At 40.1% G+C, this 12,112-nt stretch overlaps 1 long non-coding RNA gene across 1 annotated transcript; it reads left to right on the forward strand.

Annotated features, from left to right (window-relative positions):
- Positions 1–4,451: 4,451 nt before the first annotated feature.
- Positions 4,452–8,162, forward strand: LOC146696173 (uncharacterized). Its single transcript, XR_014923169.1, has 2 exons — positions 4,452–4,693; positions 7,016–8,162. It is a non-coding gene; the product is annotated as an uncharacterized LOC146696173 (long non-coding RNA).
- Positions 8,163–12,112: the final 3,950 nt, after the last annotated feature.

Raw genomic sequence — 12,112 nt, forward strand, 5'->3', positions numbered from 1 at the left:
CATTGCAAAAGAACCGTCTGAATGGTTAACTGAAGTTAACTTGGATAAATTATAGTTAAGGAGTATCACAGATAACCCCTATGTGAGCTGTGTGACTGGTCACCACTACACTGAAATCAGCAGGCTATTACTGAAATACACGTGCTATATCATAAACTATGATATAAACAGGGAGGTCCTATTGACATGTTTAGTTTTAAAGGACACCTTCCTGCCTTTAGTCTCATTCATGAGCAGTATTAGTTTTCTTCTAACATCCAGAAGTCTGCACGATGTGTTTCATAGTTTGTAACAAGCCTTTGACAGGTAAACATAACATGACCAAAAAAGAAAAAAAAAAAAAAAAAAAAGAGAGAGAGAGTGTTGACATAAGAAGAGAAAATGCTCTCAATTATGGAGACAGACAAATGGTTCATTTATGTTTGATGTCTGTTTATTCCTCCCTAAATATTGTCGGTGAAGTTCGCCATGCACGTCAGATTTTCCTGCGCATTTTTATACCTCTGCCAACAGAGAGAGAAAAAAAATCACATTCTAACAGACAGCTGGTGCTTAGAATACAGTTGAATAACTATTAAAAAACAGATGATATTTAGATGATAGTTCAGTCTAACACATGTGCCAGTGAACCATTAAACGTCTGTGAAACTATGCAGTTATGAAACGTAACTTTAACCTCAGCCAAACCGATTTGCTCAGTTGTAAATAAAACAGCGAAGTAAACGTGACCCGACAGACAGAACCTGAGTGAATGAAGTCCAGCGTTTAACCACTGAGAGCTAAAACTCAGCTGAGGTTTCAAAGCTGTGTGCCGGTGATTGGACATCAGCCGCTGATGAAGCTGTTCGCCTATAAAGTGCTCTGTATGGAAACAAGCTCCAGCAGCTCTGCGCTCGGGGAAAACACTATATTTACTTATCTTGTGCAGAAAAATGCGCTGACATTGCTTTATATCGAGCACCGGCTGCCCAGTTAAACTGTGACTATCACCAGGTAACTAGGCGTGTTTCTTGAATTAGCAGCAGGTGTTAAACAGCTGACAGATGAGGAGGAGGATGCATGCAGGTAAACTGAGGGTCTGTTGAGCTGATCGCTGGTTTCGTGAGAAAAATGTCAGCTCGTTCTTTATGTTACAGAAGCACAGAGACACAAGACCAGGCGGAAAGAGACGATCGTTCGGTGAAAATGAGAATCTGCGAATGCAACATGTAGAACACGGAGAGTGGAATATGTAAACAAACCGGTTAACGTAACCCCCTGGGTGCACTCTGCATGCTAACTGTTAGCAGAGCTAGTGAAATCTCTGAAAACATCTGAGCACTTTTGCAAACATGTTCTATGTTGACAACCTGACCAGACATACGTCGCGACATTCGCGGCTAAAACACTGTTAAAAGTGTAGCTGGTGACAGAAAAACGGGGTATTTTAAAACTACACCACCACCATTGCTGCCTGTGATTTGATCTGCATTCTGGGATACCTGGCTGCCCCAAGTCTACACAAGCAATCGATTATCTAGGATCGACCTGTTTTGACTTACTTTGCACGGCAACCAATCAAATGTTAGAGAAGCTGCATGGGCAGCGTTAACCCCGCCCCCTGAGTTTGATGGGTGAGGCTGACAGATAAAATTATTTCATGACGAGAGCCAGGCGCCAGGACTGCCAAAATGAAATAAATAAATATATCATTAAATAATTAATTAAATGTGTCAATAATTAATGAAATGTGTCAATAATTAATTAAAATGTGAAATACATAAATAATTAATTAAATGTGTCAATAATTAATTAATTACATGTGTCATAACTATTTATTTAATTAATTAATTCCAATTTTAATTAATTATTGCCACATTTAATTAATTATTTAATGGTGTATTTAATTAATTCATTATGGCAGTCCTGGCGTTCCATAGGAGATGTGAGAGATTTGCGACGTTTAGCGCAAATCTTATGTAGTGAGTGTGTAGTGTAGTCAGCAGTTTTGTTGTGTGTGTCAGAACAATGAGGCGACTGCTGAATGTTACAGGTGTTACAGCAGTGATACATCTGCTGTTGTCCTGCAGGTATCAGGCTGTTGTTCTCCTTCATCTCATAGTGGACACAAATTATTTTTTGGAGTGGCACAAATAATTTGTGTGGCATCAGATTTGATGCAGAACAGCTGATTGTTCTGTAAATAGTTTGAAATGTTTAATTAAAAAACGCCTTGGCTACATTTTTAGGTAAACAGCTGCAAAAAACTTTGTTTGCATAACTCAGTTACTTTTTTGAAGAAGTAACTATATAATTAATTGCCCAACATTGGTCATTATATCCTGTATTTTGCAGACAGAGTTACAGACTCTCTCCCAGACCACAGACTCATAATACAAGTCAGAGCTTTATTAAAAAAAAAGAAAGAAAGAAAGTTGTGTTTTCAAAATTAGAGTTATTTTTACTTCCAATAGTGTTAACATACTGCACAGGTCAGGAACAAGATTTTTTGTTACATTTTCATTGTAAGTGGGCTGAAGCAGTTAATTAAAAGTAGTCTAACATGCCACACCTGTGAGGTGTGGCATGTCAAGGTGCTGATTAGACAGCATGAATATTGCACAGGTGTGTCTGAGACTGCCCACAATAAAAGGCCACTCTGAAATATGCCGTACATGTGTAGCACAATGATACATGTCGCAAAACCAGTCAGGATCCGGTTCAGCTCATGGAAACAAAAGTGTTGTGTTTATATTTGTGTTCAGTGTAACAAATACTGAGACGTCTAATAATGTTGTGTGTTGTTCATCTGAGGACGCTGCAGAGAACCAGATTATTTTTATTATCCTGTTTGTCTGTTATGTGAACCTTTAGAGGATGTACCTTATAATGACTGAGTGTGTTTATCGCACTATGTTAAATGTAACTGTGAGCGACACGAGGCTTACTGCTCATGGTTACCTCATCAGTGGTGAAGTCAGCCAGCTTGATGCAAGAAAGAGGAAGAACAAAAGGATGAAAGAGCAACACACAGATGAAAAACAAAAACAGACTTTCTAACCGACAGAGCTGAAATCTGAACATGTCACCAGCTGCAGGAGGCAACGCTCTGAACCACGTCGTTCCTCCTCCAGATGGAGCTTTTACTGCCTATAGTCTCTTGACATACAATGGTTGGATTGTCCTATGATACTGTATCAGCTGAGCCTCAAATTCTTATGATCTCGAGCTTCAGTCTCAGTGAATCCTTAGTTGGCTCAGATGCATCATCTGGTGTTTGAGTGTAACAAGGTGGTTGTAACACAAAAGGTGTGTATGTGTTTGTGTAAACAGGTGAGTGTGGTTTGTAGTGTCCAACTAAAGCAGCGTGTCTAACCAACCACATCTCCAGGGCTGAATCAGGTGACCACGAGCCATCGCTCCACAGCTGCTGAGGGAGCTACAACCCTCATTCAGCCTTTCATAGACATACGGCAATGAACTGTATGAACAATAAACTTTATTCATACACACAAATCCCTTTAGGGTTGTGTCAGCGAGGGCAAACGTGCCACATCAAATACATGGAGCTACAAGCTGTGGTGACCCACTGTCAGTAAGGGAGCTTTATTACACACACACAGCATCAAATCATAACAACAGTTACCTCAAGCTACTTCTATGTTATAAGGCAAAGACCCTGCAGTTACACAGGGAAACATTAGGTGACCGTCTGTGAGCGACAGTGGGAACCAAAGCCTCTAACAAACATCCATCGATAGATGAGGGGCAGACGGGCTGAATGCAGAGAGGTCTACTAACACATGTTGAGTGAAGAAGAAACACCCAGTGCATTATGGGGAACTTAGACCTATAACTTAGACCTGTGTGCGCCTTAGCATATGCTACTTCCGGCGCATAGCGCTTAGTTTCCGGTGTGATATTCGCTCCTTGTTCACGGTCGGGTTTTTCAACCAAATGGACGAATCAAGTGGCAATTTACATTTTTCGAGATGTCGAATGTATCTGTAGATGATGTTGATCGACTTGTCGATATTTCCCCCCCGCGCCTCAGAGCAAACGAGAGAAAGGATTCAGATTTTATACTTCTCAGTATCTGTAAACAGCGCTCCCTCGTTTATCGCGGGAGTTACGTTCTAAAAATAACCTGCGATTGGTGAAATCTGAAGTAGCCAACTTTATTTTTCACAGTTATTATCAATGTTTTAAGGCTGTAAAACCCGTCACTACACACTTTATACACTCAGACCGACATGAACATTTTCACACGTTTCTCTCCTGTTTAAGCTCTCAAAGCTCAAACCTTCGTAGACAAATAAGTCCAGTATTACAGAAACCAAAGATCAAACCGTGTTTTCAGGTCCAGCACATGAGAACAGAGCAGCTGAGAGATAATTCAACATCAATGAATCATTAATGAATCAATGAATCAGCGATTCTGTACTGCACAGGAGAGACGGCATGGAGGAGATCAACAATAGTCTGAAGCCAATCAGGACGCAGAACACAAAGCGCTGTGCGCAAAAAAAAAAAAAGCATGCAAACTTGCACAAAAAAAATGTGCGAAACAGCGAGGCCGCGTTATAGCGACAGACCAGACCAGCTGCACAACACAGACACTTCAAACCTGAGGACAAATCTAAGAGAACAGAAAAAGGAAAGGAAACTTAGCTTAGAACCATGCAGCGCTACAGGAGACGGCAGCACTGCAGAGGTGAGGACCGGCACCTGTTTGAAAGAGACAAATGCACACAAAATAAGTGTTTGTTGTAGAATGTGCAGCATGAAAGTAGCCTGCATGTTTTGCATAGAACTGTTTTATGCATCTGCATTTCACAAAGAATGACAAATTGGTATACGGGACAACAAATAAAATCTAATGTATAGAAAAAAGATAATAGGATATGCCCATGACAATAAGAATGATAAAGGACTTCACAAAGTCAATTTATTGCTAAAGTGTGATCTTAGAAAATTGCTATTGTGCACCACACTAAACAGAACAAATTCTGTCAAAACTTACTTTTGCAAGATCCCACAAATGTTTTGCAAGATCTTGAGAGTTTTTTTCTTTGCATTTATCATGCTTCCATCAATACCTGTAAAGCTGTACAGAGTACTGCAGCTGGTTGTTAATGAATGCAACAAAGACCACCAGATCAAAGTACACCTAGCCACGAGTGTTTCCCCTTCCACTGAGCACTATCTTCATCTCGCAAAATACATGTTCAAATTTTTTTTCTTCAATGTGCCTTGCGAGGCTCCATAACATACCTATCAATCTGTGAGCATTTCTCAGAGGCTGCAGCAACTGCAGCTTTTGAGGGAGTTGCAACAGCACATTTGTGAATTCTCACGCGTAGCCCTACAGGAACACCCACAGTTACAAATACCATAGCGACCAACATCAGTGCTACTACTGCCCACAGTTCATGTAAAGGAAACATAACGGTGTCATACAATAAACTACAGAATCAGCATTGTTGTCTGTGAAGGTTCTCAGTCATTCAGGTCATCGTAGTCAAAGGAGCTTGTAAAGAAAAGCGTCTGGACTTCTTTAAGTTGCTTGAAGACGTTTCACCTCTCATCCGAGAAGCTTCTTCACTTCATCAGCATTGTTGCACAACCGTGTATTCAATCTTGTTACCCTTCTTTAAAGTCCACTACCTGTGCTGCAAGTGAAGTTGATGCATTAACACATTGAAAGTTGTGGCACTTCTCATTATTTGACGTGCACAGCTGCTCTGTGTGAGGGTCAAACATTTGTTTATTCAACACCTGTGAAGGTATCAGAAAAAATGCATAGATAGCAAGAGAAGCAAATTAAAGCACTGCACGTGCTTTACGTGCTATGACATGCTGCACGTCATAAAACCCAGTTTCTTGATTAACATTTTTAAGAGTTAAGTTGTAATACTTTTGTGCATTATTAAAACAAATCCTAAAATTCTGTATCACTGTGCTGTTACGAGAAGGTAGCTTGAATGTAGGTATCTGGCCCTGTGTAAATCTTGAGCATGAGTGATGTTGTGGGACAGTGCACCAACTACACAGGTACAACAGCCGGAGAACCAAGAACCAGGAACAGCTACTTGGCGATCCCGACACAGACTCCAGCTTTCCATATCTGCATCTGCAATGAATATTAATAGAGATAAAATACAATCTTTTATCCTGTCTTCCTTCTCTCAGCCCAACCGGTCGCAGCAGATGGCCCCGCCCCTCCCTGAGCCTGGTTCTGTCAGAGGTTTCTTCCTGTTAAAAGGGAGTTTTTCCTTCCCACTGTCGCCAAAGTGCTTGCTCATAGGGGGTCATATGATTGTTGGGGTTTTCTCTATATCTATGAAGCACCTTGAGGCGACTTTTGTTGTGATTTGGCGCTATATAAATAAAATTGAATTGAATTGAATACAATTTGCGCTCTCAGAGTGCTTCTTGTTTGTTTTTGTTGTAATCTGACTGTGGATTTTGATGTTTTTAAAAGCATAATACAGCAAAAAAAACAAACAAACAAACAAACAAAACCCAGAAGGCCTTTTAAATTTCTTTAAATATTGTTCTGCTTTAGTCAAATCAAAAGATTGTATATTATTAACTTGAAATTGAATTGTGATTTTAATTTTAGGAATAGAATTTTAAGAATATTAGTTTTTACTGTCTCCAAATGGACAGGTAAAAAGCAGCTTTGAATTGACAGACCTCAAATAATAATATATTTCTTGGATTCGAGGGGGCACCCAAACTCCACCTACACTACTGTGCTAGACAGCAATATCACAGAACAGTGAACTCTTGGCACACACAAAAAATCCCCAGTGTAATCAATCCTCCACAGCAATGAAACACTGGATTATTGGGTACAGACACTCTCTTGTAGCCAAAAGGTCAGAGGGTTAGTCCTTTCCAAAGCTATCAAAACATCATTTAGCAGGGCAGCGGCAAACAGTGTCTGAAAAGTGACTTTTCATAACCACTGTCATACTTATTAGATATTAAATTTACAATTGTTTTCTTCTCTGTATTGTTATCCATTCAGAACCAATACAATTATCCTGATAGATGCAGAAGGGAATGTGATCTTCACAGAGCGCACCATGCTTGACTGTGACACACCCAAATGGAGCACCAGTTCTTTCCAGTTCAAACTGCAGGAGTGAAGACACAATGGAGGAAACCTACTCTGTGCCTTTCTGCATCATCTCTCCTTCCGTTACCTTTTCCTCACCATCTCCTTCAGCTGAGCCTCATGTGACCGCAAAGACTCATCAGCACTTTTTTTATTCAGCTAGTCACTAGCTGCCTCGTTAACATCAGTTTCATATATTTCTTACTTTTGATTTAATTTAAAGATGTATGCTAATTTTTTAAAAAAAGCAAAGATGCCAAAGGACATTTAGAGTTTTGTAGAGGAAAATATTTTACCTACATGTCATGAACCTTCTCAAAAATTATAGCTTGAATGTAATTTGGTAAATATAAGATTGGTGTGATTCCATTTTCTGTCATGAACGCTAGACATTGTGGCCCTTTCACACACATGGCAAAAGACAGGAGATGATCTGTGTTAGGCACATTACATGCAGTACGTTATGACTGGTTCTGACATTAGTGGTTTTAAATACAGCTTGTCTGGGTGAAGTGTAGAAAAGCTCGTCTGCGGTGCATGAATACATGCTTTTTGGTGTCCGATGTAACCTTCCATCCATGATTTACATTTTATGCTCTATTTTCAGGCTGCAGGCTAAATTGGCATCCTATGACAAGTCCTAGGGTCACATATATTTTTCTAGAAGATTTAAGTTCACACGAGTCATCACCAGGATTACTGGCTACTTTGTAAGTTTCTGATTACCCTTTCATTGGTGTTTAGGTAATTTTGCGTCACAGCATCAAATGTTTCAATGCACTGTTAAATGCACTGGATCTTGAAAAAACAGCCTGAAAATAAATAACAGTTTATCCAAACACCTCTCTTTTTGATTGTTGCATTATGATTACGGATACAAAATAACTGTCAGGAGCCATGTGCTCACACACATATCAGTATAGGCCTAGGAAGCTGGCTCCGCTGCTTCCTGTATGACTCTAGGATTTACCCACATGCAGGTGACGTATGAGTAATGTATTTATTAATGTGAAGAAAGCTTTTTGTAACCAGATTGAACCCATGGTTAATTTGACTTCTGTTCCCTAAAAAAAAAAAGAGTTCAAACTTGATATGATTTGTGAGTAATATGTACATATGTATTTTGATCTTTTGTTAGTTTTTTCCATTTAAAATCTCCCTATGGTCATTTAACCAGTATCCCTGGTTTGCAGTGTTATGCCATCGTATGTACTTTAGCTGACCTGCAACTGTTTTCAAACAGTGACCCCTCCTGCCTGTGTGGAATATTGCACCCTTCAGGATGTACCTGAACATTTGGTGTATTTAAAGATTACCTTCTTATTTTTTTAACCAGCAGAATGGGCACTGGTATCTTCACATCAATGTTTTAAAGCAATACAGCATCTAAAGAGGTGTAGAGGAGTATAAATCTAGACAAGTACAAATAGAATACCAGTGGCACAGCATTAAAAAATAATGGGTTTTTATTTTTATCTGATTAATTTCAGCTGTGAAACAAATTTGTGGTTGTATTACCATCACTCCATGTTTATAGGCTGTATGTAAACATCTTTATAGTTTTCTTCATATACTGTGTGCTGTAAGCATCCACCAGTCCCAGAATTAGCACTCTCTGCTAAAGGCAGCAAGAGTCCACTCGACAAAACCAAAGCATGTTTTGTAAGATTTTGCATCACTGATTAAATATATCTGAATTTATTGATTCATGCAGGAGGTGTGTAGCACATGCTCACTTTAATGTTATAGTTAAATATTATTGTTGATGGGCACAGACAAGACTCCGCACGCACACACACACACATAAAAAAATAAATAATTTTTTTTTAAAAAGTTGCCTCAACAAAAGGGCACTTTGGGCACCCATCAGGAAAGGGGCGGGTGCTCAAGCCCCTCTAGCCCCCCCTCTGCACGTGCCTGTGGCGGGGTGTGGTTTGTGGCTGAGCAGCATCAGGGGAGGGGTGGAGCAGTGGGTGTGTGTGTGTGTGTCCATCCCTAGGTGAAGCTGCACCCGATGAAGGAGAGGAAGAGCGCAAATAAGTGGGGCTAAAAACCACAGCACTTCTCAACGGTTTTTCAGATAGAATCAGATAGAAGCGCATTCTCCTTTATAAATATGTGTATACCTTCGTTACCATGGGAACGAAGATAAAGGAAGTTGTAGAGTCAATGCGGACTTTGTGGACATTTGAAAAGGTCAGGAGTTAAGAGTGGGACACTTGGGGTTTTTTCTTCTTTTTTTCTTTTTCTTTTTGCCACAAGACCGGAAAAACGGCATGTGTCCCTAAGTTGCGGCTTCGGTACGTTGGGATCTACCTATCCGAAGAGGAAGACGCATAAAGGGAGTGACTTTTTTTTTTTTAATTGGCAGATAATTTCAAATGCAGCGTTTCTATCAGCTCAACAAATGTCAGCACACACAAACTGTGTGTAGTGTGTAGCACAGTGCGTTGGTAGCCAAATCGCCGGCTGCGGTGTTTGACACGAAGAAACAAGAAATCAAGCTGAGACAAGAAGAAGGTTTAGAAAGACAAGACAGGAGAGGAAGAAGAGACGTTACATTTAAAGGTAAGGACTCCTCATTTAAAGATCACGTGTAAGTCCTCGTGTTTTTAAATCACATACTGGGTCTGTACAGGTAACATTATGTTTTTTACATAGTGTGAAACGTGCTACAAATCAAACTTAGGTAGACTGTGTTACTTAAAGGCTGCAGGAAAATACTCGGTTGTGTTTAAAAAGGTTAGTTTGCTGTACTGTGATGGATTTAAAGCAAATAAGGATCCTAACTGCAAAAGAAAATAATTTTCAAAAAGGTTGAAATATCTAAAGCAATGGCAGATTTAAAAAAAAACACACACACAATAAAAACAACAGACTGCAGGGAGGTTCTGTTCTGTGATGTCACAATCAAGCTGGTCTGAATAGAGATACAGTCCCGATCAAAAGTTTAAGACCTCTTGAAAAATTGCAACAAAAAAATAAAAAAGTCATATTTTGCATGGTTGAATCTTAACAAGGTTCCAAGTAGAGCTTCAACATGCAACAAGCAGAAATTGGACAAAAGCATTTTTTGAGCATCCAATTTATTGAAGACAAACAGAAAAATAAACAGAAATCAAAGTTCCAAACATGAACTCAGTAATGAATAGCTTCACAGCTATTGCTGATCACTTCAAAAAATTTGTTGCGGCTCTGTTATAGCATCACACAAACATCTCACATAAGCTCTATCTCTACAGTTTTATGTCGCACTCATAGCACACTATGCCCACATTTGTGGAGAGCAACCTTTGCATCATTTGTGTTAATGGGAAACAGTAAGGCATTTTGTACCAGGAGCTCGTTTTGCTTGTCGACCCCTAACAGTCAGCAGATAACATGTTAATCAGGTTATGTTATGACAATCCCTGCAGCACATCCATTTAAATGTCTTGGAGACGTGAGCGGGGGGGCCAACTTCACTCACTCTTCAAATCCAACAAAAGTGGTATCAAACGTTTGTGCTGCGTTTGTGCTGCAAAAATTTTCGTTTGTGCTGCTATCATTTTAAAGATATTAATAAAAATTTCTAGAGGTCATCAGAGGTCAACCAGCCCCCTCATATTAATGGAATCAAACAAAATTGGTGTCAATCAGTTGTGCTATGTTTGTGCTGGTTTGTGCTGCTAAAGTTGTCGTTTGTGCTGCTTCTGTTTTCAAAGACATTAATGAAAATGTAAAGGTCAAATGTACTGTTTATAAGATTGGGGAAAACTGCAGTCAGCTGAGACTGAAGAAGTCACTTGGATGAGTGACGAAACGTTTCTCCCACTGAAAGTGTCCGGATGAACAGAATCAACCTTTTGGAATTTACTTACCCGGATGATTAAGCACGCATCAAGACGTTGTTTTATTAATATTTTTAAAATGATAGCGGCACAAACGAAAATTTTTGCAGCACAAACGTAGCACAAACGTTTGATACCACTTTTGTTGGATTTGAAGAAGGTGGGGGGGCCAACTTCACTCACATTTTGGAGACCGTTGATCAAACGTAAATATGTCCAGTCACTTTTGATTCAACCTGCTTAGCTTGATCTCACATTTGCCATTTCCTCTATCTCTATCCCCTGTGTGTGTCTGTTTGTGTGCTTGTGTGTTTGTGAGTGTGTGTGTGTGTGCGTGTGTGTGTGTGTGTGTGTGTGTGTGTGTGTGTGCGATGATCTCACATTTGTCATTTCTTCTTTCTCTCTCCCCTTGTCTTGTGTGTGTGAGTGAGAGAGAGATTATCATCTAACATTTGCCATTTCCTCTAGCTCTTTCCCCTGTGTGTGGGTGCATGTGTAAAGGTAAGAAGCTTAGTAATGAAGTAAATGAATTCATTGACGGGTGAACAAACAAGGGCAACACGGTGGCACAGTGGTTAATATAGTTGCCCGCACAGCAAGAAGGTCCTGAGTTCAACTCCACTATCAGGCTGAGGTCTTTCTGTATGGATTTCTCATGTTCTCAAAGTGTTTGTGGGGGTTCACTCCACGTGCTCCGGCCTCTTTCCAAAATCCTAGTTTGTGGAGAAACTCTGAAATGCTCTTAAGTGTCTAGGGTTGTCTGTATCTGTGTTAGCCCTGTAACAGACTGGTGACCTGTCGAGGGTGCACCCTGCTTCTCGCCCTAAGATAGCTGGGATAGGCTCGAGCTGCCCTGTGACACTGGAAAAGAAACACAGCAGAGAATGGATGGGTGGCTGATCTAACGTAAACATTTCCAGTCACTTTCAGTTCAAGCTGCTTAGCATGATCTCACATTTGCCAATTTCTCTATCTCTTCCCCCTCTGTTGTGTGTGTGTGAGATATTCTCACTTTTGCCATTTCTTCTGTCCCTTTCAACTGATCTGTGAGTGTGTGTGTGTGTGTGTGTGTGTGTGTGTGTGTGTGTGTGTGTGTGTGTGTGTTTGTCCCACATATTGCATACTCTGCTTTTGTCCTCAAATCAGGTAGGAAGTGTCTGTGTGGTTGAGCTGGTCT

This window comes from Copadichromis virginalis, linkage group LG12 (assembly GCF_057382275.1).
Source record: "Copadichromis virginalis isolate Kocher_CV1m ecotype Utaka linkage group LG12, C_Virginalis_male_GT1.1, whole genome shotgun sequence".
NCBI lineage: Eukaryota > Metazoa > Chordata > Actinopteri > Cichliformes > Cichlidae > Copadichromis > Copadichromis virginalis.